Genomic DNA, 25,849 nt, shown 5'->3' with positions numbered 1-25,849 from the left:
TGGGCAGCTCCCCTCCTGCATCTTTGCAGGGTTCAGCCCCTGTGTCTGCTGTCATGGGCTGGCATTGAGTACCTATAGATTTTCCAGGCACAGGGTGCTAGCTGCCAGTGAATCCACTTCATTCTGAGGTCTGAAGGATGATGGCCCTTTTCTCACAGCTCCACTAAGCAGTGTGCCTGTGGAGACTCTATATGGGGACTCCAACCCAATATTTCTCCTTTTCACTGCACTAGTACAGGTTCTCCATAAGGGCTCTACCCCTGAAGCAGGTTTCTACCAGGTCATACAGGCTTTTCCATATATCCTCTTAAATCTAGACAGAGGCTCCCAGGCTTCAACTCTTGCAGTCTGTGCACCTGCAGGCTAAACACCACATGGAAGATGTCAAGGCCTATGGCTTGAACACTGAAGCAGTGGATGAAATTGACCTGGGTGTCTTTTAGCCGTGGCTGGAGTTGGAGTTGTCAGAATGCAGGGAGCAGTGTCCAGAGGTTGCAGAGGGCAGTGGGGCCCTAGATCTGGCACATGAAATCATTCTTCCCTCCTAGGCCTTCAAGCCTGTGATGAGAAGATCTCCTTGAAGGTTTCTGAAATGCCTTTGAGGACTTTTCTCCCTTTGTTGGCTATTAGCATTTGGCTCCTCTTCACTAATACAGATTTCTACAACCTGCTTAAATTCGTCCCCTGAAAATGGGCGTTGTTTTTTTTTTTTTCTACCACATGGCCAGGCTGCAAATTTTCCAAATGTTTACACTGTTTCCCCTTTAAATACAAGTTTCAGTTAAATATTATTTTTTTGCTCATGCATATGAGCATAGCCTTTTAGAAGCAGTTAGACCAAGTCTTGAATGCTTTGCTACTTAGAAATTTCTTCTGCCAGATACTGTAAATAAACATTCTCAAGTTCAAAGTTCCACAGATTCTCTACGGCAGGGCAAAATGCAGCCAGATTCTTCAGTAGGGCATAACAAAAGTTACCTTTGCTCCAGTTCCGAGTAAGTTTTTCATTTCTATTTAAGACATCCTCAGCCTGGACTTCACTGTCCAGGCCACTGTCAGCATTTTCATCACACCCATTCAACAAGTCATTAGGAAGTTCCAAACCTTCCCTCATCCTCTTGTCTTCTTCTGAGTCCTCCAAACTCTTTCAACTTCTGTGTTATCCAGATCCAAAGTCACTTGCACAGCTGCAGATATCTTTATAGTAATGCCCCATTCCTCAGTACTTATTTACTGCATGAGTCTGTTCTTGCATCACTATGAAGAAATACTTGGAATTGGCTAATTTATAACAAAAAGAGGTTTAATTGACTCACGGTGTTGTAGGGCGTACAGGAAGCATGATACTGGCATCTGTTCAGCTTCTGAGGAGGCCTCAGAAAACTTAGAATCATGGTGAAAGTTGAAGGGGAAGCCAGCATTTCGTATGGCTGGAACAGGAGGAAGAGAGTTAAATTGTTTTCTATTAAAAGTGGTCAAGGGAAAAGTATCCTTTTTTATTAGAGGACTGAGTGTCCTTCCTTTGCAAGAATATAGAATATTTAGAGGCCTTTGATATTTTTAGCATGAAAAATGTAAGATAAATCAAATTCATTAATTTTTTAATGTACGTTCTAAAATTATTTTTTTCACAATATCTTGGTTGTCAAATAATAAGATTAATGTAAAAATCCTCATGAGAAAATTCAATAGGAAACAAAATTATTAAAAGTTTTATTAGCACTTTAATGGGACTGGAGTTTCAATATTTATGTAGGGATTTTTTTTTTCAATGTTACTGGAGTTTCATTAAAATCTAAAGTTTCAGAAAAGAAAGACATACTTATCTTAAACTAGCCAAATTACTAGATATTGATTAGGCTTTTTTGTTTGCTTTTCTTTTATGTAAGTATCAGAAGCATAGAAAAAATAGGAGAAACATATCGACCTTTCATGGTACTCGCTCAGAACTGGCACATTGTCACTTCTGTCTTCATGTCACTGACCAAAGCAGATTTTTTAAAAAGCTGAGGCCAAAGTCAAGGGATCAGGACAGCACAGACACCCACAGTGAGGCATGACAGAGTATAGTTGCCTAGAGACATAAATAAGTGAAGCAATGGTTTAAACTATCACCAGTATCATGAATTCATGTGAATTAGTGTATAACCAATCATAGGGTTAAATTTGTAAAAAATGCATTGATTTACTCAATAATGTAGTAAACAAAAAAACAAGTACTGATGAAATCGTATGCTCTGTGAAGTTAGTGTATGACTGACCTTACTTCTAAACACATCATAGTTATTATTTCATTTAGTTATGCATTCAATAAAAATTATTTTAAGCCTCTATCATATGCCATGTTATATGGTAAATGTTCTCCAAAATTTAATTGTCTTATACTCAACAATTTTCCCTAGTAGATGAGCTAATTCACTGACACAGATATTTGATTTGCAAACAAATTATTGCTTTTAGAGATTTCACTAGGACTGTACATTAAGTAAAAATAAATATTTTTATAGATGATTTATGAGTTTAGCTGTCAATGTAGTAAATGAGACTGGTTAGACTTCTTAAGATATTGAAAAGGAGAGAATGCTTTCAAACTAATTATATGAGTCCAGCAGTACCCTGATACTAAAGTCAGACAAGTATATTGCAGGAAAAGCAAATCTCTGACCCATGTTTCTGATGAGCATATTATAAAAATCTTCAACAAAATACTATCAAACTGAATTCAATAGCACATAAAAGTGATCATTCACCATGATCAAGTGAGATGTGCCCCAGAGATGCAAGGATGGTTCAACATATACATTTCATACATTTGATACACCACATTAACAAAATAAAGGACAAAAACTGCATGGTCATCTCAATATATGCAAAAAGTCATTTAGCAAGTTTAACATTCATTCATGATAAAACTTCTCAACAACACAGATATAGAAGAAATGTACCTCAACAAAATAAAGGCCATATATGACCAGTTCACAATTAACATTATACTCAATGGTGAAAAATTTAAAACTTTTCCTCTAAAATCAGAAATAAGACAAGAATGTCCACTGTAATCACTACTCTTTAACATAGTACTTTAAGTTCCAGCTAGCGCAATTGGACAAGAAAAATACAAGACACTCAAATAGACAAGAAAGAAGTGAAATTGTCTCTGTTTGCTGATCACATGATTTTATATAGAGAAAGCCCTAAGGAGTCCACCAAAATCCTGCCCAAACTGTTAAACAAATTCAGTAAAGTGACAGGTTACAAAATGAACATACAAAAATCAGTAGCATTTCTATACACTAACAACAAACTATCTTAAAAATCAATTAAGGAAACAATTTAAAAATAGCTCCAAAAAAATTACTTAGGAGTAAATTTAACCAAGGAGATAAAATTTTTTTTCTTTTTAAAATTTGGGTTTCACTGAGCTAGTCTTGAACTCCTAACCTCAGGTGATCCATCTGCCTTGGCCTCCCAACGTGCTGGGATTACAGGTGTGAGCCACTGCACCTGGCCTGTTAGTCAGATTTTGAACTTTTTCTCTAAGTTCAGGATAAAATACAATCTAGTTGTGAGAGTGTGAACTAAGGGTAGTTGAGGTGTCCTCAGAAAAATAAGTAGCCTTTGAATGCAACTGCTAATAGAAGTTTACTACAGGCCCTCAAGCTAGGAGAGAAAAAGCACCTTCCAATACAGAGAGGCAGGTTGCTTCCACTGACAAAGGATGCTCATGTGATTTGAGGGTTGAGGACTCTCTGCTTCATTCACACCTAGTCTCAGGATCCTGCTTCTTCCTAATTCATACTCCTCTGTTTTTCTTGAGATGTTGAAAAGCTAAGAATCAACTCATGCTATAATTCTGCAGCCTACACAATTCACTTTTGTGCTTGTTTTTTTTGAGGTTGACCCTTTAGCTATAAGTAATACGATATTCTATAGGGATACTATAGAAGTTCTTTGATTCTCTGTCTGTTGATTGGTATGAATTTTTTTAAACCTGTTAGTCATTGTCTGTTTGTAAGCACCCTAATGCACTCAGCTACAACCACTCCACCTCACAGATCTGTGGTCTTTGAAATAATGTCCAAATGCCATTATTAAAAGAATTGGTGGGCTGGGGGTGGTGCCTCATGCCTGTAATCCCAGCACTTTGGGAGGCCGAGGTGAGAGGATCAACTGAAGTTAGGTGTTCAAGACCAGCCTGACCAACATGGTGAAACCCCATCTCTACTAAAAATACAAAAATTAGCCAAATGTGGTGGCGAGCGCCAGTAATCCCAGCTACTCAGAAGGCTGAAGCAGGAGAATCACTTGAACCTGGGAAGCAGAGGTTGCAGTGAGCCACGATCACACCACTGCACTCCATCCTGGGTGACAGAGTGAGACTCAGTCTAAAAAAAAAAAAAGAAAAGAAAAGAAAAAAAGAAATTATGCACTTTTCCTCCTATTAATTTGATTAATTGTGATGCTACAGCATTTCATAGATTCTACTGTTCCATCACTTGATAAAACTGTAGAATGGCCTACTAAGGACTTAGTTAAAATGCCAGTAGGGAAACAAAAGGATGGAGCTCATTATACAGGATGCAAAAATATGTGTGAATAAAAAACCAGTAGATAGTATTTGTTCTGTAGCCAGAATACATGGGTCAAGAAATCAAATGGCAACTGCAGACGTGCCTCCTTGAGCTATTATACTGTCTAATTTATGAAAATTTTGCTTTTTGCTCGTAGAATATTAAACTTTTTGATTTGGAGGTCTTGGTTCTCTAGGAAAACAGGGTACTACTAAGGGACACAGCAAATTCACTGAATTGAAAGTTAAGATTGCCACTTGGCCATTATTACCACATTGTGACACTATCTATAGACAAAACTGACTGGGATGACTGATTCAAATTACTGTTACAAAAAACGGCAGGAACTCAGGTGATTCTCTGAGATAACACTTAGTGCTTTCATATTATATAGTAAAAGTGAGTTAAAAGGTTTTAGTAGTAACAACAACAACCAAAGGCAGAACTACCAAGTGATTCACTACAGAAATAAAGATTTAGGTCACCTCAGAAAGAGGAGATCTCAACTATCTGAAATACTGACCAAAGTCAAAGGAAACATGGAATGGTTAGTGAGAGAAAGAAATTATAAAAATGAACTATGGCCTCATGATCAGTTACAAAAGCAGAAACTGTAGAAGAAATGGATGTATTTGTGTGTATGAAATAATTTTTCATGTTTTTCTCCTTACTGTTAATATTTTATATAAAATATGGTTGTTATCAACTTAAAATTTAGTTGTTAGGCAAGGAAATACTCAGATGGAACGGTGGCTAACTTCCAGAGATGAATACAAATGTTGGTACTTTGCATCTCTCATTTTAAGAAGATACTTGAAGCAGATTTGTTTATAACAAAGAAGTTGCATCTTGTTAGGTGGAAATAGAAAGTTATTTTGTTGTATGGAAGTTCAAATGTATAGAAGGGTCTGAATGAATGCCAAGTAGTTGAAGAGATGGAATGTAATTTTGTTTCTCAGTTTCAAACTCACCTTTCTATACTTGGCCTTGTGATGCTGGGGCTGAAACTCTGCAAACTTCATTTCTGCTTTGTCTTCTGGGGTTTGTTAGGCTACGTCAATAGTGTCTCTTGAGGTTGTCTGGAAGGCTGAAGGAGGGAGAAAAATGTTGCATCTTTCTGCCTGTTCCCTATGCCTGCCTATCTCACTGCAACAATCAACTTTCACTCTGAGAGTGGTTAGTAGTGGTGGATTCTTATTTACAATTTTTTCCATTCTCCAAAACAACTTTACAATTCTTGAGGGGTACCAGCCCTTCAGAAGTGGCACCCACTCCTCAGGGTCTGGACCCCGGTTCTACAGGGTCCCTCTTCCCAGATGCTAACCTCTGTGGTTGCTTCCTGCAATTCCTTTATCTGTGGTACTACCATGTCCCCGTTTAGCATTGTTAGTTGTCTAATAATTGGTTGAAAACTTATTTGCAATCATCTCTGTTAAAATAACTGGTGCCATTTCTTTCTTAACTCTGAAAGGATATAGTAAGGTTATTTTGTAGTAAGAAGTTACTCAAATTTTAATCCTGTCCCTTGAAACTGAGCCTTAGAATTACCCTAGGGATCTCATGAATGAGACTAAGACAGGCGTCCCCAAACTACGGCCCGCGGGCCACATGCGGCCCCCTGAGGCCATTTATCCGGCCCCCCGCCGCACTTCAGGAAGGGACACCTCTTTCATTGGTGGTCAGTGAGAGGAGCACAGTATGTGGCGGCCCTCCAACGGTCTGAGGGACAGTGAACTGGCCCCCTGTGTAAAAAGTTTGGGGACGCCTGATCCAATATCACCATTTTAAGCAACTTTATTGGTGTTTATTATTAGGCAATTCACTTAACCTTTAGTGTAAGTGTTTGGGAGGGAGGAGCAGTGATCATATCTTTACTGCTTACTAGTTGGTGAGCTTGGTTAACAGTCAAAACATCACAGATGATGACTGCTTTGTTTCAAACTCCTCACTCCCTAGGTTTGAACCATACTTCCTCCATTTCCCAATTCTGTAACTATGGGCTAGTGACTTAACCCCTCCACGTCTTGTCTGTGAGATGAAGGTAATTACTGTAGCTAATGCATGAGGTTATAGTAAGGATTAGATAAAGTAATTTATTAAAAATTCTTTGACATGTACCTGAACCATAAGAAGTACTCAGTGCATTTTGTTTTTCCTATTGCTGGTGAGCCTTGTGAATCTGTGAATCTGGAAACTCACAATAGTTTACTGCTCACAATTATTGGTGAAGTTGTGTGTATTTCTCATTACAGTTTGACTGAGTTCATCTAACCTCTCAGCTGCAATCTGGCAAATCATCTTTCCTCAGGGAACCAAATCCACATGTGCTTAGGATAAGGCATGTGCTGTGAACCTTAATTAGTGACAGCAGTTCACTCTTGGCCTGCAGAAAGGGCAGTTCTTTCATTCAGGGGACATGAACTTACTGTTTTGATTTATTCTGCATATGAAGCATTAGTAAATCAGTAGGGAAAGCCTATGAAATACAGGAAGTAATTTGTTTTTTTTTAACATATTACATTTGGACGTGTGACATGAAACTTACAATATGACCCTGGTTTATTGCAGTCAAATTACTTTCCAAAAATGAAGTCTAGACTGCTTGACCAATCTGAGATCAGAGGGCAAGGCCAAAAGTATGTACAGGGTGCAAATTTGCCTAATGTTGCCAGCAGGGCCATCCTTGGGAATATCGTGAAAGAAAATATTCCCCAGGGCTGCCAAGAACGTCTCTCTCCTTTGCTTCTCTACTCTATGGAACCTACCTGCCCCATTTTCACTTTTCATCTCACAAAGCTCAAGAAGGAGTAATGTTAGCAAATGTGTTTCTCTCTTAGAAAATTGTGCTCTAAAGCTGAGTACTTGCTGATCACTTTGATATTGTGAACACATCTATGTGACCTCATTGTGAACATTCTTATTATAAACTTCAGATTTTTTGAAATATAAATATCAAGAATTGAGATACCATTTTTCAACCATCAAATGTACAAACAAAGAGCTTTATAGCAACCAGAGTCAGCAACCACGTGGGAAAATGGGCTGTCTCTTACCTTGCTGCTGGATATGTAGAGCAGCATGAATTTTTCAAACGTTATATGTCAATAAATACAAACATTTAAATGTTCAGAGTCTTATACTCAACATTTACACTTCTAAATATTGTGCTAAAATGATCAAAGGAAAAAGAACCAGTACTTAAGAAATTAATTCCAAGAATATTTGTTTTAAAACTTTTTGTGGTGGCAAAAATCGGGAAAATCTAATTTCCCATAAATGGATAGTATGCGAATATATTCTAGCCATGGAGATTTTGCAATGTTTTAGAGCTATTAAAACAGAAGGGTTCCTGAGAGGGCTATGAAAGTTAAGTGAAGAAAGTGAGCTGAAAAGAGAGCATATAGCATACTACAATTTTATTTAAGGAGAAGGAGAATAAGAAAATAGCTACATATGCTTTATTCCTGTGTATATTTAAGTTTAGAAGCACAAAGAAGGCTATATCCATGTGTGTAGGGTAGGGCCCAGATGGAAAGAGTTTTTGGAGTGATTATCAATTTTTTAATAAAAAAATTTTAATTTTTAAATTATCAATTACAGTGTTAAGATTTATAATAGCCATGCTTTTTATTGATAATTTTTAATAAATAAAATAAATAAATTAATTAACCATCACATATGGAAGGAATTAAGCTACAAACTTTTAAAATGTCCACATCTAATAGGGAAATAACTAATGTGGAATTTGAACCCAGAGCTATGTGATCCCCAAGCTATCCTAGTTGTTTTATACACATTGCCTTGGGCCTTGTGAAATACACATTCAAGTGAACAGGTGGAATCAGTAATTTTTGGCTGAGAGAGCATTCCCAATTTATTTGGAAATTAAACCTCACAGGAAGCAGTTTGTTTCATGCAGGGTTCATCATATCTATTGGTAAGAAAATATGCAGAACAAACTAAATCTCGTTCTGGAGTCTTTCTGCAACATTTAACCACAATTGGACACTTTCAACACTGTCCAAGAATACTGGCACAATACAATGGCATCATTTGGAGCAGCTAAAGAAAAACACTGCACAGCACTAAGGAGATAAGAGAAAAATATACTGCTTTTTGACACTTCAGTTCATTTTACAGGAGCCTTTTTGTTTTGGCTTCCTTTTGTGGAAAGAAAGAATGGTGGATTTGCAAGGCAGCTCAGCAGGTTGAGCCATGAGCTTGGGTATGTGCAATATGTAAAGTGCATCTAAATGTACATCTGTCAACCTTCTACATGTGGCAGTTAAAAGGAATGGTAACTGGTGAAATGCTGTGTATCCAGTGGTTTGTTTTTTAACGCAAATGCTGTTCTGTGAAAAAAGAGGAGCCAAGGCAGAATTCATAAGCAGCCTGAGAAGTTGGTGAGAGAAGCAATAAACTGCTTTGAAAAGCCCTGCAAGGTAACATTTCCCTGGGGACCTCATTTTTAGAGCATTACTATGCGATGTGAATTAAATCCTCTGCACAGAGCAGCCACCTGGTGCTTCAGAGTTGATTACCATCATCCCTGGAGGCCAAGACTTTCTGCATTATCAACCTAGCATCATGGGATCAACTTATGGAAACCATGTGACCTTTCTGAGCTCAGTGCCAGCAGAAGTAGGCATGCCCTTTGGGTGAAGGTTGAATGTTAGCATACCAAGATATTCTCTACTTATGAAAGTCATGGGCTAAATTATGCTTACATTGATTTGTATGGTCCAGAAAGCACACAGGGGTGGGAAGACCTGAAGAAAGGGGGTTGTCACATAAATGATTCTAAAACCATGGTAACTAAATATCAAGGCACTAAATCAAGGGCAGCAGACATCCATAATGAAGTGTTCATAGAACCAGAGTCCAAAAATGCAGAGAGGACTACGCAATCCATTGTGGAAACTGCTATACTATAAATTCAGAATAAGAAAATGAAAAAGGCAAAATAAATCCATCAGGACGGAAGGCCCTCCAGCCCAAATATAAAATATAAGAGACAGAATTTCATTTTCTCTGTTCCTTTAATCAAGCCAATTCACTTCTTTTTGAAACATCATTTTATAAATTCATGTAGATACAGGATCAAAAGAAAATTGCAAAAGAAGCAAAGTCCTATCACATAAAAATAAGCTTTTGCAGTTTACTTTTTTTCTGAAATAATCCAGATATAGTTCCTGTGGTTAGTCAGGAAATGAAATTGTGGCAAGCATTAAAAAGCACCAAAAATATCAAACCCAGCCAAATATTTGGCTCAGTTAATGACAGGTTTTTTTTTTTTTAATGTCTTTGCTTTTGTCTTTAAAATAAAACTCTAAATGTCAACAAATGTGTTACAGTCAGGACTTCAATAATTAAGCAACTTTTAGCCCAGTGTCAAACATCATCTCTGTGTGTGTGTGTGTATATATATATATATATATATATATATATATATATACACATATATATATATATACACATATATATACATATATATATACACATATATAGATATAATTTTTCTTCCATCAAATAACTCCTGCCCTTAAAATTATAACACATTCACATCTCGCATTTCATGTTTTAGTTTAGTTTTGATTTAACTGAAATTTCCTCATCCAATCTTTCCAATAGAGAGAATAGCCAGTGTGTCTCCCCTTCCCACACAGGGACGTACACACGATGCAAAAAAGAAACCACATCGCGAAGACCCATTCGTGAACTGGTGTTTGAGCAACAAAAGGAAACACATCCTAGAGCAGGTTTTCTCTTGAACATATTCATCTTGCAGTCCATGGAGACAATAGGGAGGAAACTGCTTCTAAATGTGACAAAAGGGCAACCCAGGGAAAAAGGCTCAAAGTGCTCCCAGGATAGCAGGTCGCACAAAGCTCCTTGTCCCCCTTTGCTTGAGCTGCAAAACGATCAGCAGGATTATCTATCTGTGTTCAGAGAACAGTTTCTCCTTCCTTGGGGTTCAGGCCTGGCTGTGGCAGGTCTAATAACACTGAAGCGGGCCTTCAAATTGGCTGCTTCAATGCAAAAAAAAGAAAGGCTAACAGGCCCAGGCACATGGCAGAGACGCTCAGTACAACACTACCCAGAATGCTGCCATTTGTTTCAAAAGTTCTCTTTATCTCAGGGTCAAAACTCTTAGGGCATAAATGAAAAAATATTCTTTTAAACTGTTGTTGCCTTTGTCTACATAACTGGATTACAACCTTTTCAAGTATAAAATTTATTAAATTTAAAAAAAAACTCATGAACTTTTCTATGTCACTATATTCTGCATTGATTCATTGAGAGTATAATGACCAAATAACTACATACATCCAATAATATCTTGAAATAAATGTTGTTAAAATGTATCACAAGAACATCTACACATATTTAATAAACTGAACAATGTTGGCATGAGATACCGTGTTTATTCAGAGCACAGAGAATGCTCTGTTCTGTTTCAATGGAAAAGAATGAAATAGAAAACATATGTAGTAGATGAAATTCTGAACTTTTCCTCATTATTTTTTTCCTCTCCTGTATCCCTTCACTCGCTAGTCCCTGCTGCCACAGGATGCCAGTGTCATGTTGAGGGGAAAGTTTGGTGGGATAGAGACGGCTGTGAGATTCTTGGGTTCTAAGTTTTACCGTTTGACTTTTTCACTACAGAAATACTCCAATGTTTACAAAAAAAAAAAAAAAAAAACAGGGCATACAATAATGTCCCTTCTATAGCCACCACCTAGATTCGGCAACTAGATACACATGCCAGTCTTATATCTCTCATCCAATACTTTTTTTTTATCTCATTATTTTAGAGCAAATTCAAGATATGTATTTCTTCTGGAAATATTTTTATACAGTGTTTTTATTGTTGTTTTGTTGGTCACATAAATACAGTATTGTTATCATACCTAAGTTAACAATAATTTCTTAATATTTTCCAATACTCAATCTATATCCAATTTGCCTAATATTGTCTCAAAATGTTTTTTATATTGCTTTGTTTAATTCAGGATCTAAACAAAACCCACACAGTGCTTTTAGTTACCTCTTAAGTCTCTTTTGATCTCCAGCAATCTTCCTCTTTTTAGTCATATATCTATGTATTTTTTAATGAACTGAGCCAATTGCCTTGGAGAATTAATTGCGTTTTGGAAGTGGTTGAATGCTTTTCTGAGATGTCTTTAACTTGTTCTTCTTTCCCCAGTGACTTCTGTAAACTGGTAGTTAGATTTAGAGGCCTGAATAAGTTTAGTTTTTCTTTGCAAGCACAGTTGTACTTCTACTTACATCATATCAGGAATCATGTATCAGTAATGAATCTTTTTTTATTATCCTAAGATTGAGTCTTAGGTATCAGGAAGCAATAAGACAAGAATGCCTGGAATAAATGCATCACAAAGGATAGTGTTTTTGCTGTCCTCTTTGTTTGAATTGAGAAGGAAGAGATATTAACAGAGGAAGCTAGAGTTTGATGGACTGGGGTAGAGCTGATTGAACCTTACCCTCTTCCTCAGTCTGAAGTTATAACAGCATCAAACATCAAAGCCCACATCAATTCAGATTCTGAGGGTAAAGGTGGCGTACACACTGCTTTCCACACTGAATGCTGAGAAGAAATACCATCCCAGACAAAACCTTGATTACAAGACAAGTGATCTTCCCTGACTCAGTAGCAAAAAATTCTGGAAGCCAGCCTGAAGTTCACCCACTGAGTGTGGAAGTTAGCAAAGAGAATCCAAACACTGCAGAGAGTATCTGGAAGTCTTCTGATAAGAGGTCTAGAACCAGTGCTTAGAGGACAGAGGGTAGTGTGTGATCTCAGCAGATGTTCACATGGAAGAGTGACAACAGCCAAGAATCACAACTTTCTAATTTTACTTCCCAGCAGATATTCAGTGCATACTAGTTCCTACTCATAAGTAGTATAATTGTCCAAACACAAGGTGATGCCCATAATGAGGTAAGTTTCCTGTTTTCTCAGTGAGATCATTTTGTTGTTGTTTTGGTTTTTTTGTTGTTGATGTTGTTGTTGTTTTTGGTTTTGGTCTTTTTGTTTGTTTTAGATACAGGGTCTGGCTCTGTCACCCAGGCTGGAGTACAGTGGCACGATCTTGGTTCATTGCATCTTCAACCTCCCAGGCTTAAGGGATCCTCCAACCTCAGCCCCTGAGTAGCTAGAACTATAGGCATACACCACCATGCCCAGCTAATTTTTGTATTTTTTGTAGAGATGGGGTTTCAACATGTGTTGAACTCTCAAGTACAAATGATCCACCTGCCTCAGCCTCCCAAAGATCTGGGATTACAGGCATAAGTCAAAGTGCCCAGTGAGATCATTTTTAAAAACTGCATTCTGGTTAGTTTAAACACAGAAATATAAATTTTTGTGGATATGGAAAAAGAACTACCAAATATTCACTTATAATAAAGATTAATTCTCAAGTTACACATGCACATTTATAATCACATGCCATAATTTTCCAATCCCCTATTTCACTAAACAGCTTATTCAGTTCTTTATTCACAGCCCTGGATGACCATCTATGGTAGTCCTACTAGGTGCTACTCTGTGTGGGATTTCTCATTTACCCCACAGAAGAGTTTTCTAAGAAAGGCATTATGAGTTCCCTTTTACAAATGACCAAGGGTAGGCTGACAAAGGCTGAAAAAGGATTCCAATGTTACATGAAGTAAGGGGTAGGAAAGAGATTACAGTTCTGACTCTCATCTTAATATGCCATTTAATATCAATAGGAGCAATGTCACCCAGAAGGGGCTAAAAATTGTTTTAGGGTAGTAGAGGAAGGGGAGTACACATTATAATAGTTTGTGGTCCTGTAAAGATTCACAGTGCATAGACAAATATGCAGTATATTTGTGTTATTAAAATGTCAAATTCTGGGCAGAATGAGACTGATAAGGAAAAATATCTAAAAAGCCTCTTTAGAGGGCCAACAATGAAAGTAGATTGAGAAATATTGCAAGTACCCAGACACCACTTCTGCTGCTGATGCCCCGCCAAGTAATGAACTCTGGTGGCACATTGCCATTTCCGAAGTCTAATATTGTATTCCTCGTTACATCACTCTCACTCCATCTAAGGCCCTTGAAATGTGCATATTTTGAATCTTAGGCAATCATAGCAAGCTCCAAGTGTTACTGGAGCTTGTATCACAAGTCCCTTCTGTAAAACTTTAGACTAGTTGCTTTTTTCCTACTCTGCAATTAGCGTACATTCTTGGTCTCTTACACATAACTACTTACGCATTTTCATTTTAAAGATTTTCTTAAAGCTTATTTACTATAAGCATTAACTTATGAGGTAATATTCCCAGGAAGCTAAGATAAATTTGTGTTGAATTTATTTGCTGATTTTTTTTAAATCAACTATGTGGGGTGACCTACATAAACACCCTGATTCTTACTTTTAGGCTTATATGTCTCTGCAAAATTAGTGATATGCTCTTTAAGACACAATTAAAATAGAAGAGGAGGGAGAGAGAGAGAAGGAGTGGATAAGAAAGAAGTAGACAGAGAGACAGTCTCCATAGTATGAAGGAATTTGTGAGAAATGCAAAGTAGGAAAAGTCCCATTTTTCTGAGCATAAGTGAAAAGAAAAAAAAAATATTTCTTGTATTGGGTACATATAATGATGTCTTTACCCACCAGTCATGTATAAAAATGGCCAAAGGAAAGAAGAAAAGATAAAATATTAAATTTGAGTCATTTTTTAAGCCTGAACTGAAGAGGAATCACTAATTTTTCTCAGAAGTCACTAAATTAAATATTTTACTATTAGGCAAAGTAGAGGCTTTATATATAAATTATGATACTAAGGAAAAATGTTAAATTTTCACAAATGAGTATATGGTTATAAAATCTGTCACTATATGTAACAGGGTGATTATAATAAAGAAATTAATACTATTTGATTCTGTGTAATAAAGGAATATTGAGTTTTCCTCAAGCTCCAGACACTAGGCTGAGCACTGAGCATGGAAATACAGCAAGACAGATCTGTCCCTGGCAAAACTCCTCCCATTCAAGTTTTTGTTTTGTTTACTTTTTTATTTGAAGTTCTGAGGTACATGTGCAGGATGTGCAGGTTTATTACAAAGGTGAATGTGTGCCACGGTGTTTGCTGAACCTATGAAGCCACCACCTAGGTATTAAGCCCATTACATAGTGTCTTCCTCGACATCATCTTAATACCAGATCCTGATTCTAGATTTATTCACTTGGCTGCCTTCAGGAACATTTTCAGAAGTCTCAGTGTCCATACCGCTCTTTAGCCCCATCCCAGTCTTATTCATTGTAGCCATGGCTGATTGGGTGGAGACAGCAATTAATTACATCAAGACTTCAATTAACACAGTAAGTTAAATCATTAGCTCTTTAGCCCAAATTTATTGGAGATAATATTACTCCTACAGATAATGAAAATGAAATATTCATGGAGTTTTTTTTAGAAGCTAAGTAATATATTAGCTAGGCCTCAATATCCTCTTCTTTAATTAGAACTAATAATAATATCTATAATTTAGAGAATAATTTAGAGGGTTTAATGAGAAGATGCATGGAAAGCACTTAGCTAACCGCCTATGTGGTAGTGTTGTGTTTTTGTAGGTGGCGGTGTCTAGAGTAGCAGATTGCTGCGAGTGTGGTGACCGCTGTTGCCATCTTCCTGTAATCCTCAGAGGTTTTTGTGAATCCAGGATCCTGGGCGCGTGCTCATACTTGGAGCTACCCTATTTCTCCCTGGCACTTGGATCAGTTCATGAAACCGGCTAATTTCAGTCTGCCAGATCAACCATTAGCATACTAAATCTATCCTTGCTTAAAATGAGGAGGCTATTTGGAAGCTTAATTAATGAAAGCATTTCCTCTGTGGTCAAAGGAAGTGGAACTAGCATATTTACTAAGTAAATATGTAAGTAATTTACATAAATTACTTACTAGCATATCTACTCCAGGGATGTGAACTTCATGTTTTCATTCTTAAACATTTGTGGAATTGATAATGAGTTGGTAAGATTATGTAAAAATATAACTTCAGCCTCTGATAACTCTAATTGTTTCTCAAAAAGAGCAGCATTAACTGAAAAAACTTAAAAAGTCGTATAAAGAAGGATTTATAATAAATAAATGTAAGAATTTCAGTTAAGTTGATCAGACTTGTATTGAGTACTTAGTGAATGCCAGACATTGCCCTGCGCACTACAAGGAAAAACGTAAAGCAGGAAGGAAGCCTATCATTAAGTAACTGATAAATTGTTTGCTCAGTATATTTTTCCATTAATAGTATTAATTTATGATAAATGAATGATATTCCTGTTTTCTTTCCTTTTTTTTTTTTTTTTGAGACAGAGTCTCGCTCTTTCACCAGGCTGGAGCGCAATGGTGGGATCTCGGCTCATTGCAAACTCCGTTTCCTGGGTTCAAGTAATTCTCCTGCCTCAGCCTCCCGAATAGCTGGGATTACAGGCACATATCATCACGCTCAGCTAATTTTTGTATTTTTTAGTAGAGACAGGGTTTCCCCATGTTGGCCAGGATGGTCTCGATCTCTTGAGATCACACCCACCATCCCCGACCTGTTCCAAGCCAACAGAAATAAAAACATTCTTTCTCACATGCTTTCAGAACTTTGATTTCACCCTGTTTTTCATGGCCCAAATCCTCTGATTTAGCTTTCCTAATTCTATGAATCAACAGAAATTTATTAATAAAAAGTTGATTTTTGTATAACTCATTACTACATGAAGTCATCAGTGCAGGTTATATAGAAATATTACTGTTCTAGAAGATAAAGTCACATAATGACTTATATTTTGCCAAGATAATTTGTAAAAGTCCGTATTTTTCAAATTATGATAGCTTTACAAAGACACTAATTTGGAAATAAAATGGCAAGAAAGAACAAAACAGATGGAGAAAAAGACTATTCTAAAACAAATAATACTCTTGTTTGAAAGAGGAGAAAAACGTGAGGTACTATTTTCTAAAATATTATCCCCACTTCTGCTGTCTTCATCCATAGCTTAATCCCCACAGCCACGGCACAGACCACATGTGGGCCACCTTTGGAGAAGATGAAGCTGAGGCCCAGGAAACATAAGTGCCTTAATCTAAGTCATGCAACTGAGGGGCAGACCCTCAGTTTCTGACCCAAATCTATCTGCCTCTAGGAAACACTGTTTTTACACTAATGGAGTGATTACAGAAATTCAATTATTTAACTTTGTAGCACATTTTTTTCTAATGAGCTATTATAAAATCACTTATTTATTTTGTGCTTTAAAATTATTTAGTGTGACCCTATTAGTCCAATCCAGGATCTCATTAGAGAAGACTTTAGTTTAAGGTAAAATCAGTCTTCTTCCCTCAGACACTGTGGATACCACGAAGCACACTGTGTTTCATTGCATTTGGATCTTTGAGGAGACATCACAAATGTGTAAAAAAAAGAAAGAGCACAACCCAAAGAAAAGGCATGCCAATCAGCCAAGTTCAAATATAAAAGTCTTCAATCTAAAAGCTTACCATGTGCAAGGCACTAGGGCAAAAGTCAATCTCTTTCATCCAGAAAAGCAAAAGCTGATTGGGCTGCAAGCTAAGACTAGAAATTCTAAATTGCAATACAAGAAGAAGGAAACTTTGAAGTCTGAGGGCATAAGTTTTTGCAAATAAAGTAGCTATTATGTAAGTAACAGGGAAGTACATTTCTATAATAATATCTGTCTATGAGTTAGCACAATCTAAACACATAATGAAGCATTTTGAATGTGTAGAAAGGTTCATGAGTGATAGACACATACAAAATTATTATAAAAAGATTACCTGTATGGCATGACCCTAGACCTTGCAGTTAATATTGTGAAGGGGGGATGTTTATTTTTCTAATGTGCCCTTCTGCTTTTGACTAGAGATAGAATCTAGACTGTATTCATAATAGCATTATCCTAATGTATTACTCCTATGTTTTCATTCACTTGTTCGGTCATTATTTATAGAGCATTTACCTGGTTCATTCAAAGATGCAACAGGTACAGACTGAGCATCTACTTTTAGGACATGCATCAAGCTAACTGAAGCACAGGCAGCTCCTGAAAGTACGTCTTATGTTCAGACATTCATCTGCTGATCACACATAGGATGTAGACATTTATCTACTGATTATACAATTAATTACTTATCTACAACAGTAAAAGGTGCTACAAAGAAGAATTAAGTTCTAAGAGAATACAACTGTATAGTTTCATCTGATCCAGGTAGTTAGGACTTGCTGAGAAAGTGAATCTGAAATCTGAACTAATCAGGCAATGAATGGTGAGCCAGGGAGGACTACAGGGTGTGACATGTGTTGAAGTCACCACATGAAGACCAGTATCACTAGAGCACACACACACAGAGGCACAGGAAGGTGGGAAGTGGTGCTGATGAGATTAATGTGCATTCTCATAGGCCACAATAGGAAGTTTAGAATTTAGACTGTGAGTAGTAAGAAGCCATTGTGTTTCCTGGATCATGTTACAAAACAAACATACTTTTTCAGCTACCTGTTTTAGAATTCCTTTCCATAAACATTTGCTCACATGTACTGACTTCCTGACTCGGTAGCTGTCATTTTAAAGGCAAGGTACGTGTCCTCAAGAGCCTGTACTACAATGCCTAACGTTGCAGAGATGTATAGGTGTTTGTGTTCTCTTAAGTTTCTCAGCAATGAGGATGGGAGAAAGCCATTAAAAAAAAAGACTAATGTGAATGAACTATTTACAACGAGTGAGGCACTAAACATCTTTTATGTATCCAGTCCTCACAGTAAATAATCATAATTCCCCTTATATACATGAGAAAACTGAGGTTCAGTAACTTGATCTAGATCTAGAGGTGAGTTAGATATAATTTAACTCTGTTCTGCTGATGCCAAGCCTTGCCTTATTTCCCTCTGTCTCTTTTTGTGCCCATTTCTTCTTAAGAAAAATTTCTACTTCCCGTCATTTCTCACTCTCTCATATCTTCTTCACTTCACTTTCATACCAGCCATATTCCTCATGAAAAAGGGGTACTTATTCTACTTTGTTTACTGCTGCATTTTTGCACTGCGATGAGTCCCTGATATATGACATATGTTTGATAAATATTTGTTAGATGACTTCCAACATTCTGTCCTTCAGCATCTGCTCTTCTCCCATTCACTCAGTGTTACTTGGCACCTCCATGCTAATGATTTCCAAGTACACATTTTTATTTCCAGCCCCTAACTGGGGCTCCAGACTGGAATTCCTGGACATCTTTTAATGTTTTGCCACTGCTTCAGATTGAACATAGCCCTCTTCTTGCTTCAATACCTGTTTCCCTTTTTTTCTAATTTATTAATATATGAACTACCTTTACCCCAGGAACTTAATCTCAAAACCTGAGTTATCTTCGTAGCCTTTTTTGCTCCTTATCCCACAAACCAAATAATTCAGAAGTCAAATGAGACTTCAAGCATACGGACTTGAATGTAATCTGAACTCTTTCCTACCAACAAACGTCGTTAAATATCTCCCAACTCTTTGTTCTAATTTCATAGAGTACTTTCACAGGCCTTTCCAATGTTCTTTTTTCTTCTGCATGTATTATTGGTTTCATTCTATACTGGTCCCCCGTCACTCACCTAAAAATATCCATTCACTTTAACATCCTGTAAATGTAGTAACTTTCCTGAGTATTTGGGAAGATCACCTTGAAGAGACCATATTCAGCACCAACCAGGTTCCATACCCTGCTGTCAGTCTCACCTCCAACCTGGCCCCTTCCACAGCCCATGTCCTGGGATTGACAACATCTCCGCATTCAGCCTCCACATCCCACTCTTGCTTCTTGTTCATGGTGAGTAGCTCCACCACGTCAGAGTGTGTTCACCAGATTCCTGGAATTCCAGTCAATGATTTTGTTTTTCCATGTTGTTACAACCACTTAGTTATGAAGTCATTCTTATTTCTTATCCATAATATTTTCACAATCTATTATTTTTTTTCTAAAATTATTATTGTCATTGCTCCACTATTGGCTCTCAGAAAATCTGCGTCTGAATACTTTCATACCTCCTAACTCTGCCCTCTGATTCCACCATCTGTAGTGATAACTCTGCCCCAGAGTTAGCTTCCTAATATAGGTTTGCTCAAAACACCTGCAAATCTGGACTCATTAACATGATATTTAAGCCCTTCCACAGACTGACATTATCTTATATCTCCCCATCTCAAGTATACATCTCTATATATGCACCTGCTTACAGAATGGTAAATGCTGGTCATCTCAAACCCACAGCCATTCTCCTTAAAACCAATATACTCACTTTCATCTTTGTCTCTCTTTCCAAAATGTTTTGTTTTCTTCAATTTATATCCATACACTAACCTAACATTATGTATAGCCTTTTAAAAATGCTGTTTCACTCTTTCGTAAAATTGACCCTAAATCTACCGATTCAATTCCCACTTAATTTTTCATCATTAGCATCTGTGTAATCATCTCTATTACAATACCCTCTCAGCTACCTTAAAGTCCACAGTACCTTAGAATTCACAATTTGCATTTTTTCTGCTGTATTTTAAGACCTGTGAAGTCGAGAAAGATACTTTATTGCTTTTAAAAATCCTCACAATCCTTGACACATACTAGTTCATTTATTTTCAATAGCATTTGATTAAAATACACAGGATAATTTTCCTGAGTCCTAATAGCTTCTGTAGGAATAGTTTCAACTCAAGTTACTTACCTTTACGACAGAATTGTTCCCCATAAAATCAACTTCAAAGGTTAATTCGACATGAGCGTGGCTGTGTTTCCATCTCACACTATGCATCTGAAGGCACCTGAGTCAACAGGGAAAATTTGTTGGGCCACAAGGACTTTGCAAAGGAGCTTCAGTGGAAATATCTTATAAAGCCTCCAGTTGGTTGGAAAATCCAACCTAAAAGGCTACTCTGTAGCTCAGCCAATAATTCACAATGTGAAGATGGTTGCTGGCAAAATTACAAGTCACTAAACAAAAGTATATATAGAAACGCGCTAGGAACAAGTGAGCCGTTTGCAGTTATTTTCGATGGTGAACAACCTGTACTGCTGAATAAGATCGTGCTCAGTGTACCCAATTTGCTCTTGGTTCCCATAAACAAGCATACTGTGTATATCATATGTTCACTGCTCATTGAATCACATATAAATTTTCAATTTCCTCTAAAACCTCATTTACAGCCCAAACTTATAACCCACTGGATATGTTTTCTCAGCTCTTCCTGACTTCCGTGGCTTTCTGATTTTATATGCACTGTAGGTTGAGTGGATGATTAATAGGTTACAGAAGCTTTGATTTGAGCTCTTAAAATTTTCCTCACGCGCCGGGCACGGTGGCTCAAGCCTGTAATCCCAGCACTTTGGGAGGCCGAGGCGGGTGGATCACGAGGTTGAGAGATCGAGACCATCCTGGTCAACATGGTGAAACCCCGTCTCTACCAAAAATACAAAAAATTAGCTGGGCATGGTGGCGCGTGTCTGTAATCCCAGCTACTCAGGAGGCTGAGGCAGGAGAATTGCCTGAACCCAGGAGGCGGAGGTTGCGGTGAGCCGAGATCGTGCCATTGCACTCCAACCTGGGTAACAAGAGCGAAACTCCGTCTCAAAAAAAAAAAAAAAAAAAAAAAATTTCCTCACGCTGAATCTTGAAGATCTCTACTAGGCAAGAGTGGCTTGGGTGGACTAAACATTTTAAACTTGTTTTCCATTTTACCTGTCTATTAGCATATTTCTAAGCTGGGGTTTTTAACATACCTTGGACCACCTACTCATAGTCACTTTCTGAGTGGCCTGGGCTTACTCATTCTTAGATGTGGTGTTATCAAGGTGGTGAGAATACACAATTCTTAAAGGAGATATTGCACTCATTTGTGTTGTTAGTAACTTGTTTTTCTCCCCAACTTTCCTATATTAAAATGAGAGAGTAAATTAATTTATCTTATATGAATATAATCATTCAAATTTTATGCACATTTTTCATTTCTACATTTACTCCAATAAGTTATTTCTCTTTTTCTCTGAGGGGAGTAATAGGATGAGAGCAGATAAGTGACTATTTGGGTTCTACTGTGTCTTTAACTACCTGCATTAAGAGACGTGATAATTATTCTGATAGATTAAGGGAAAGCAACATTCCAGAATAGCAGATTAAACAAGAGTGAAAAGAAAGTTAATGCTTTCTTAATGCTTTCTTCTACAAGTTGCTTTATTACTAAGCAAAAGACAGCTTTAAGATAGGCAACTTAGTCTGTGAGTAATGGATCCAGGCTAAGAGGAGAGGAAGAATATTTTCAAGCCGCTAAAGATTGGTGCAGTGTTACAGGCAGTATATTGCTCCTTTTAAGTTCCCTGTTTGAAATATAAGTGTATTTGACATGGAAATAAAAGAAACATGAGGCTGACACAGTTTAAACTAATCTGTTTTTTCCCCCAATAGCAAACGAGTATTTTAGCAAAGCAGGGTAGGAGAATGCAGAACAGTTTAGATGATGAGAAATTGCTACTTCTCTCATCAACCGCAATCAGCAGCCGTCATAGGCATCTAAGTGTGGACTTGAGGAAGATTATTACCATAGATTGTAAGAATAGAAGGCAAACTGTCTTTCTCTCTCTCTTTCTCTCTCTCCCTCTCTCTATCATGCTCTCACTCTAACTCTAGCTCTGTATCTGTGTGTGTTACTTAAAATCCTTAAAAGAAAGATACCTAGCTTCAGTCCCTTTAACATCTGAACACAGTCCTCCCACACAGTGTTCCCACCACTTCCCTGCTGACACACAGAGATGTGACTGACCTGTTTATCAATGTATGTCTCATGGCTACCTGTATCAGATTTACTTTCAAATTTTGTTAAGTAAATTCCCTAGTTCTGTTCTATACACAGTATATTAGAATATCTTCTTCTCTACCTTAAAATTAATAATAATCTCGTCCTATCCCTGATATGTACTAAAGAAGATATATACCCATTTCTCCTAGTTGATTAAAATCTTAGCAGGGTTCTACCGCCATACTCTGTAGCACGTTCTAGACTTTAAAGCCACACCATTTTTACTTTCTCCAATAGCATTAACAACAGTTGGTTTTTACTTTCAGCATAATGAATATCCTTTCTGCACCAGAAGATGTTTTACATGCTCTGTTTGAGTTATCTGTTAGGAGGAAAAGCACGTGCATCTTGGGACAGTCTTTTAAGATGCCAGTTCAGGTGTTAAAATTTGCACTCATGTCAGGCAAACAGGCACTCTGGAAGTGAACATTAGAGTTTATGTCATTCATCCTTATTCACTCTGTACATCTATAAACACTCCCTTAAAATATCATAGCCTCCTACTCTCTAATATGTGAGCTGAAAGAAAAACTGTGTGTGGGTGTTGGTATGTGTGTGTGTGTGTGTGTGTGTGTATATATTTATATTTATATATACACACACATACATATATATACACATACGGTATATATATACACACTCATAGATAGATAACTGTATATAAAAAACTATATACTGTTTTTATATATATACCTGTTTTTATATCTATTATTATATATATACATCTGTTTTTATATCTTTATATATACACCTATATATACACATACATTCAGTTATATATATATATATATATACATACACACATAGTGTTGTTACTAACTTACTAGCTTATTTTTCTCCCCACTATATATATAATACATACATAGAACTCTAATATACATATATATATACACACATACATATAAACAGTAGCAAGAGAATGGAGAGTATAACAGCTGTTGAAAATTAGGTCCCTGATATACCAAGGAACAGTTATACATGTTTATAATATATATATATAATATCTGTCATCTACATATACAAATAAGAAGATTTTAAATATGTATATGTTCTATTGCTCAATAGAAAATGCTTTTATAGGACCTTAATTAGAGAAACATAAATGGACCTGATACACATATTAATCTCTATATTTACTACACTGAAAATCCAAATAATTACTCTAGAAGTCAAGACATGTTCATCTCATCACTTGTCGGGGTCTCGCAGAAAAAAAAAAAATTAGCTATCAACAAAAATAAAAAGTAGAATAAAAGCTGAAAGATGTCCAAGAATCTTACTGAAAGCCTCTTTCAATCACAAAGAGTAGAACAATGAGGGCATACACAGCAGGGATTTTAGACACGAGCTATTCAGGACCAACCAGAGTTTCACAAAAAGACTCTCCTTCAAGAAGAGGTATCATTACCAGCCCCAGGGTGGGAAAGGGAAGAAGGCTGGGTTGTGGAGTCTTTGAAGAAGGAAAGTACTACAGAAGGGCAACCCTTTGAGCTTTGGTGAAGAAAGGTATGGTCCAAGCATAAAGTGCTTTCCCAGCCATTCTACCAGTAAGTCATAAATCCTATGAAGGCTGCAAGAGACTGGAGGGCATAACAGCTGTTGAAAATCAAACCTTTAATATACCAAGGAACAGAAGCAATATGTCTCCTTTCTATCTTAAAATGTAGAAACCTGACATTTCCAGAGACATTCAAAAATTAACCTATAATTGAATAAGCAGCAATTTCCAGAAAAACAACCATAAAGGGCCATGAGGAAAGTCTCTAAGGTGAAAAGAAGATTTGGAATGTTGTTTATTATAATAACCAGGGTGAATAAATTTGTCAAAACTCGTCAAAATGTACACTTCAGAGCTCTGCATTTTACTGTATGTAATTATATCTATAGTTTTAACAATTGTGTTGAATGTTTTTGTAGAAGGTTGAAAGGCTGCTTTTAACATTTTCTATGAAACGACAATGGAACAAATAGATTCCAAATAATTTTGAAGAAGAATAGATTTGAAAAGTTTACTGGATGGAAAGTTTTATTATAGATATAATAATTTAAATGCCATGGTTTGGTACAAAGAAATATAAGCATGGAATGGAGTTCAGAAGGAGAACCTCACATATGTGGATATTTGATGTATGAAACAATGAGACTACAAGAGAGTAAAGATAAGCTCAGAAAAAATTAATGGAGTTGGACATAGTAGCTCATGCCTGTAATTCCAGCAACTTGAGAAGAGAATCACTTGAATCAGAGAGTTCAAGACCAGCCTGAGCAACACAGAGAGACCCTATCTGTACAAAAATTAAACAAAAAAAAACTTAGTTAGATATTGTGGTATGCCTGTAGTCATAGTTACTCATGTGACTGAGGCAAAAGAATTGCTTGAGCCCAGGAGTTTGAGGCTGCAGTAAGGTAGGATCACCCCACTGCATTCCAGTCTGGGTGACAGCAATACCTTGACTTTAAAAGAAAAAACAATAATTTTAGTTAACTGAATATCTACAAAGAAAAAGAAAGAATTTTTAATCTCACCTCACATTATATTCAAAAATACATTGCTGCTTTAATGAATAATTAAATGTGAAAAGGAAAATAATAGAATATTTGAAAAATAATACTTTAAAAAAGATTTATACTTTTATGTTTTACAAAGATTTCCCTGTTAGAAAAGAAGAAATTATGAAAATAATAAGCTAAAAAAATCCAAATTAAAAAGTGAGGAAAAGCTGAAGAATAAAGCCAAAGATAGCAAGAGGAGGAAAATATATAAGAACCAAAATTAATGACTGAAAAATACAATGGAGACTATCAGTAAGTCCAAAATTTGATTCTTTTAAAAATCAAATAAAACAGATAAACTGCTAGCAGGAATGATAAAGACAAACATAAATAGGAAAGTCAAAGAAGCATCCTCAAAAGAATGTTATAAATAGAAGAAAACTATAAATGCAGATGAAGCAGAGATTAAAATGATAAATGGCGACACATCATAAGCAATATTTTTTCAACAAATACAAAGACTTCAGTGAAATAAACTATTTCTGAAACACATGAATTACCAATTGTGACACGGGGAAAAATTAGGCCAAGATACTTTTCTTTATGAGTCTGCCACACATTCAAGAATCTTATGAATTCTCTCTCATAATCAAGAAATAGATCATTCAAAATTGGATAAGCTTCATTGTAAAAGTAGTAAGAGATATAACAATTCTCAGACAATGCTGTGCATCTAATATATCCTTTGTAACAAAATCAAAGATAAAATGAGAAAAGCATATTATTGTCCAAGCTTACTTCTGAATATAAACACAAAAACTAAAAAAAATAGTATATAAGATGCAGAGACACTCTTTTTTAAGAATTTAACTATAATATGTCTAGGT

At 36.5% G+C, this 25,849-nt stretch overlaps 1 long non-coding RNA gene across 1 annotated transcript in view; it reads right to left on the bottom strand.

Moving 5' to 3' along the window:
* The window catches only part of LOC141584636 (uncharacterized), a 553,476-nt gene that overhangs the window by 6,324 nt on the left and 521,303 nt on the right, over window positions 1-25,849 (bottom strand). The window contains exons 7-8 of the long non-coding RNA XR_012517799.1: window positions 5,543-5,658; window positions 1,317-2,074 (exon numbers count right to left, since the gene is read on the bottom strand). This is a non-coding gene — a long non-coding RNA (uncharacterized LOC141584636). The remainder of the gene's footprint in view (window positions 1-1,316; window positions 2,075-5,542; window positions 5,659-25,849) is intronic.

The sequence above is a fragment of the Saimiri boliviensis genome, chromosome 5, assembly GCF_048565385.1.
Source record: "Saimiri boliviensis isolate mSaiBol1 chromosome 5, mSaiBol1.pri, whole genome shotgun sequence".
Taxonomy (NCBI): Eukaryota; Metazoa; Chordata; class Mammalia; order Primates; family Cebidae; genus Saimiri; species Saimiri boliviensis.
Note: the sequence above shows the minus strand (reverse complement) of the source record. Positions and strands in the feature narration are given on the sequence as shown.